Here is a 6,988-nt window from a genome sequence, read left to right as displayed (position 1 = left end):
AACAGCTTCAATGCAAGTGCATTTCCTGCATGGTATTTGAAAAAAAACCCTCGGCTACAATACTGTATTATAACACTAACACTGCCACATATTATTAAGGGACATCATAAGAGATTGTAGATGGGGTTATGTCCTATTGATCAGAACAAGTGACTGATTTATCCCAGATTGTATTTCTAAACTTTAGCTCTGTTTTAATAGTGGCACACAATGTGAAAGTATACACAAAGCACAAACCGTAAACTTGCAGTAGGAGTAGCAATGTGTTCCCATCTGTATCCCTAGTGTTTTTCTGTCCATGTTTTCCCTGTCTCTTTGTGTGTGTGTGTGTGTGTGTGTGTGTGTGTGTGTGTGTGTGTGTGTGTGTGTGTGTGTGTGTGTGTGTGTGTGTATGTGTGTGTTTGTGTGTGTGTGTGTGGCCTACATTCTTCCAGGTGCGTCAGACACAAACACAGAGGGGAAGAGACTCAGGAAAGAGCATTGAAACTGGTGTGGGCAGCATTTCCCTATTGTAGAGAAGGACAATACAATGGTAGGATAATACAGCCTAATTATAATATTAGTATGGTGTAAATACTTTTTTATTTGAATAATAGTAGGTATGGGAGTTTTACAAATGAGAAACCAATGACCATTCTGTTCCTAAATGAATCTTCGCATAATGCAGAATCAACTCAGGTCATGAACTTGATGTCCTCATTACAGTTGTATCCATGTTTTATCACAGCATATTTATTAGCCTTCGTGTTGTGTGCTTGCAAGCATGTCAGTTGCTATATTTTGCAATTGTTTTTGATATTTCATCCTCTAATAGCTTTGCCAAAGGACATGTTTACGCTACCAGTATTAAATAGTGGCACAAAATGAAGTGTTTAAAGTGATGCACCTCAACCCTAAACCTTCCATATTCCCACAGCAGCATGATGATGAATTAAAGCTCAGTGTGTATGTCTTCATCAGGGGAGACAGAGGCAATAAGTCAAAGTCCGTACACAATAATTACAACATTAAATAATAAGACGTATCTCTAATATTTGTCATTTATTCACTGCATTTCTTTACATATTACGACATGAATTTTTCTTGTGGCATGTTTCATACCCACAACTCTTTATACATTTCATTTAAGATTAGAGCATAAACCAAGCAAATGTGTCCAATGTATCAATAGGACTTAACTGTCCTTACTTAAACCTATTGCATCAAACCGATATATGCACACTAATCTCAATGAAAAGCAATATTTTTATGTGAGCAAAAGGATTAACTGATCCAAAAAAATATTTTTCTTTTCAAAAAGCAGTCAACCCAGATTACCACCACACTTTTGGGAATTTATTTCTTTGCCCAGAAAATGTGTGTTTCTAGTCCAGAAAATATTTCACTACAGGTGATGTTGGGCTTTCCTGCTTTAGTGCACTTTCTGTTCTCAGATCAAAATGTGTACTTGTCGCCTTGTTTTTCCCACTTACACCATATTCAGCCACAGGGGATTTTAAGCATGTAAATAACTCTAATAGTGGCACAAGTAATGCATTTCCAGGCAAATTCCAGTCCCAAATACAATACTTCTATTAATTCATGCTGAAAATATCATTTTACTTTATGGACTCGAGGATCTTTCTAAATCTTAAAGGTTTGTTTGTAAAAATATCCTCTCATCCTCGCTTTCATCCGAGGGCAAAATATGCCAGTGTTTTGATTTGATTTGAACCGACAAAAGGTGAAAACGACAAGTAAATATACATGAATGATTTGTATGTACATATGGTTTATACTTATTTACTAGCTGCATAAGATATTCTCTCTCAGGCTTTGTAGTAAGCACCAATCCATTGTACCGACGTAACCCCTTTGTTGGAAACGTGTTTATAAATTTTTCGAGCTTCAAAACCTTTTTGATCTGTGAAGGGGCATAAAGGCAGACTTCATGTGATATGCCTCAGATTAAAACTGCTTGCGGTCAATAGAGTGTTCCTCTCAGTGGCCTTGCTGTAAATAGTGGCTGACAATTGTGAACTGCATGTACTGTAATTGCCAAAGTAATATTGCAGACATAAGTTTGATTCATATCAAAAGTTGGCTTCAAGTTGTTCAAATATACTTTGAATTCTTCCATTTTTAAATATATCGTAGGGGTCACTGTCGTACACACAATACTTTTTAAAATTCAAAGAATTAAATGGCACAAATGCAATAAATGGTACACTAAGCATGGAAGTGCCATCGAGTATATTTGTTGGAAAAGGTTTAATTGAATGTCAGAATCTACACGCTACTGAGTACATATATGTTAAGCTGCTTATTACATCTGATATCTGGTGGTCCAATCTGGCTGTATATACATAATTGCTGCTGTAAACCTCCGTAGACGACAATACATAAGGTAAACATTGTTTTCAGTGGTTTCACACCTTCTATTTTCTTTTGATTTAATTTCATGTATAAAATTATACAACACTAATTATAGTCATTCTAGTTTTCACTGGTCTGTCCAGCAGTAACTCCCAGCAGAAAAACAGCATGGATCAGTATGAAGCCTTCTGATGCCTAAGCCAGTAATGGCCGGCTTGGTCAAAGGGCATCCCGGGCACTAAAGCTCCAGAGCCAGGTCTCGCATGCTAAAGCTGGAAAACTCTTCCCACTAGCTAGATAATTAAAGAATGCAGGGCGACAACAGCATGACAAGTAACATGTCCATTTGAAATGAGGGATGAAACCTGTATAGTTCACCTGGACTACAGCGTTAAAGATGTTTCTTCCTCTTCACCATTCTGTGACTCACAGAGCTGCCTCAGCCTGGCCCCCAGGTTGTCTCACCAGGGGCAGCGAGGAGCTTGGCTCATGGATCAGTCTCCTGGTGAGCCATGTCCGCCTCATCAGCGGAGTGTGAGCAGCTCCAACACTCTGCAGCAGACCTCATGCTGGCCTGCAAACCGACTGGCCTCGGTTTTAACGCCTGGAGCTGGATCACTGAATGACCCGTGAGAGGCCCACTTCTGTATAATGTATAAGCCAAATCACTTTGATCAGATCAGAGATCAGATGAAGTTTTAATGGCATTGGGCTGCAGAGAATAAATACTGGTGCTTTGCATGTTCTCCTGTGCTGCTACGCTATATTCTCTTCCACATTCAAAACACATGGAGGTCAGGTGGGATCATTTCTAAATTGTTTGTAAGTATTAATGGGAGTATCTAAATAGGTAGTCTGTGCACGATGCCTCCCAGCCTCATAAGCTGGGATAGGTTATTGCCCCCTGTGACCCTGAAAAGGATTAAGTTAAGTAACAGAAAATGAGCAAGACCAACATCTTGGAAATAATAAACAGGAAAAACAAACTGATTTCAGCAGTGACAGCGAGTGCAAACCTGCAGCTTGTAATACAGCAATCATAGCAGCAAAACGTCATAAAACAAAGTGAGATTCATGAACCATTAATATTTCATTAAGATTCATGACAATTTCCAGATGTTTACAAACACTTTGAAGCTAGCGCTCACCACAAATACTCACCGACAGCATAACATGTACGGGTGTGTCTGAAGAAGAAAACTAAATCGTGTTCTTTTACGCTCAAACGAATAAAAGAATGAGATAGCAGGCACAGGGCTGGTGTTGTGGAAATAAAGACTTCCCTGACTTTATTGACTGTGAAATCAACACAACTGTGAAAGACTATGACAAAAGTTCATTTTGCCACCTACAGATCAGTCTGCCTCACCAGACTGAAAGAGCTTGTTAAATTTTGAGGATGCACAATTCCATTAAATTGCTGACTTGTCTTGTCTGCACTACTGAGCATCCTTAACATGTCTCATCTTTTTGTTTGTTTGCCAGCTTGACCAGGCACATACAAATGAGTTTCTTTTCTGATAGGCATCTTACATACTGGCTGATTATCACTGCATGAAAAGTGCATAGATTTAATCTTAGCAGCAATCCTTAAAGGTCCTGAACACCTATTTTCCTAAACAGCTTCTTTCTATGAGCAGTGAGATTCAACATGAACTCACAGTTGTTGTTATTTCACATGAGAGATTTCTGTTTGGGACGTTGTGCTCTTTTCACTGGTTTGTTATTTGCAATATGTTTCCAAAAACCTGAATGTAAAATTGAATAATGTAAAATTATACAGCCTAAAAGTGACAATTAGCTAAACTGCCGCCTAATCTACACGACTCACAGCTGCATTAAATAACCTTTTTATGTCAGATCTCGTTTGGTTTTAGTTGCACAGTGAAAGGCATGAAGCCAAGCATAAACACCCCAACAAACAAATATTATATTATGATAATATCCTGTTTGTTTTACACAATTTTCCATCTGCTAATTTCAAATTAGTTGCACTTTGCACCATGTTTTATGTTTTATTCATTTATTTCATTTTTACACTGTGGTATCATTCTTGTAGGGTACAACTACAACGATGATGAGGCTTAATATTGACTCAAGTAACGTCTGGTCTGGGGTATGTATGTAAATGTAAACAGGGATCCTAAAAATGTTTCTAATTCTTAATCAGTGTGGCAATAAATTACATTTTAACACAATTAAACACTCAAACAAAAACAATGTATACTACCAAAACAAAGCGCATTAAAGTGAAACGTTTCTATGTTCATCATTCCGTTTGGATGGGAAAAAGGCTGACAGGAAAGGTTTATGTAACTTCCTGAGCTATAGCGGACATTTACATTATATTACAGGTCATTTAGCGGACACTCTTATCTCATATCTCATATCAGCATTCTTTATACACACAGTAAGCTACATATTCGGCCAAAAAAGAAGTTAAACTATAGCGGCTCAGAGAGGTACATGTATTTGCTCTGCACCCTCCATAGCGTTTTTAGTCTGATGCTTTGATTAATTTGAATACAGACTGCACTATTAACAAAATAATATTTTATTTAAGGTCAAAATTGAGTTTTTAATTTAAATATTGTTTTCTCTTAGTCAGATCCCATTTTCAATAAAATTGTGGTCTTACCTTTACTTGTTAAATCTTCCAACTAAACTAAACGGTGCTACAGTGCACCTGACTCTGATGTTAGCTAGCAGTAGCTTGTTGGTGCTACAGTGCACGTGACTCTGATGTTAGCTAGCAGTAGCTTGTTGGTGCTACAGTGCACGTGACTCTGATGTTAGCTAGCAGTAGCTTGTTGGTGCTACAGTGCACGTGACTCTGATGTTAGCTAGCAGTAGCTTCTTGGTGCTACAGTGCACGTGACTCTGATGTTAGCTAGCAGTAGCTTGTTGGTGCTACAGTGCACGTGACTCTGATGTTAGCTAGCAGTAGCTTGTTGGTGCTACAGTGCACGTGACTCTGATGTTAGCTAGCAGTAGCTTGTTGGTGCTACAGTGCACGTGACTCTGATGTTAGCTGAAGAAGAACAGGCAGAGTACTTTCTGTCTCACCTGGTGTTTTTTCACTGTGGTTTTATGTCAACTCAGCAAGACTAAATATGTTACACATACATTACATACATTAACTAGACTATGTAAAGCTATGATAATAAAACTGTCTGTAAACATTATATTGGCGACATATAGAGATTGGCACATGCCAAATGCATGTGCGCAAGGGATTGGGCAATCCGAGGGGAGGGGAGGCTCGTCGCTGCCTCAGCTCGCATCTCTCCTGTATCTGAACAGAGAATAAGCAAATTCAGCGATTTTGACTATCAAAATTATTGGAATCATACAGAAAATGCAGTTATAACACAGACCAGTGGACAAATATACATTTATATTTGACCAGTGGACAAATATACATTTATATTTATTTTATTATGTTTTTTTTAAATCAAATCAAATTTATTTGTATAGCCCAATATCACAAATTATACATTTGTCTCAGTGTGCTTTACAGACTGTACAGGTTACGACACCCTCTGTCCTTAGACCCTCGCATCGCACAAGGAAAAACTTCCTAAAAGAAACGCCATAATTAAAGGGGGAAAATGGAAGAAACCTCAGGGAGAGCAACTGAGGAGGGATCCCTCTCCCAGGACGGACAGACGTGCAATAGATGTCGTGTGTACAGGATAAACAACATAGTACAAATACAACATTTGACAGAAATGATGTTGTGTTGAAAAAGAGAAAGTTTGGATGAATTCAGGAAAATGTCAAAAAGGCTTCCCGGTGTCCAGCAGGACCAGGGCAGCAGGCGCAGCCACGATTCCTGATCCTGACGTAAACTTTATCAGTGGCAACCTGCCACATGAGAGACAGACACTCCGGGGATGATGCCCCGAATGATGAGTTAGTAACATACATTTAAATGCATACAGATAGAGAGGGAGAAGAAGAGAGGGAGGGGGAGGAGAGAGGAAGAGAAGGACGAGAGCAGGGAGGTGTCCCCCGGCAGTCTAAGCCTATAGTAGCATAACTAGGGGCTGATCCAGGGCAAACCTGAGCCAGCCCTAACTATAAGCTTTATCAAAAAAGAAAGTCTTTAGCCTACTCTTAAATGTGGAGAGTGTGTCTGCCTCCCGAACACAAACTGGAAGCTGGTTCCACTGGAGAGGAGCTTGATAGCTGAAGGCTCTGGCTCCCATTGTACTCTTAGAGACTCTAGGAACTACAAGTAACCCTGCAGTCTGGGAGTGCAATGCTCTAGTTGGTTTTTAAGGTACCATGAGATCTTTAAGATATGCTGGAGGCTGACCATTAATTGATTTGTAAGTCAGGAGAAGGATTTTGAATTCTATTCTGTATTTTACCTGGAGCCAGTGCAGAGCAGAAAATACAGGAGTAATATGATCCCGTTTCCTAGTCAATACACGTGCCGCTGCATTTTGGATCAACTGAAGAGTCTTAAGCGACTTTTTGGGACAACCTGATAACAATGAGTTGCAGTAATCCAGCCTTGAAGTAACAAATGCATGGACTAGTTTTTCTGCATCATTTTGAAACAGGATGTGTCTTATTTTTGCAATGTTACGTAGATGAAAGAAGGCAGTCCTTGAGATTTGTTTTA

Source organism: Cottoperca gobio, chromosome 19 (genome assembly GCF_900634415.1).
Source record: "Cottoperca gobio chromosome 19, fCotGob3.1, whole genome shotgun sequence".
Taxonomy (NCBI): Eukaryota; Metazoa; Chordata; class Actinopteri; order Perciformes; family Bovichtidae; genus Cottoperca; species Cottoperca gobio.
The sequence above is the reverse complement of the archived record's forward strand: the minus strand, read 5'-3'. Positions refer to the sequence as shown.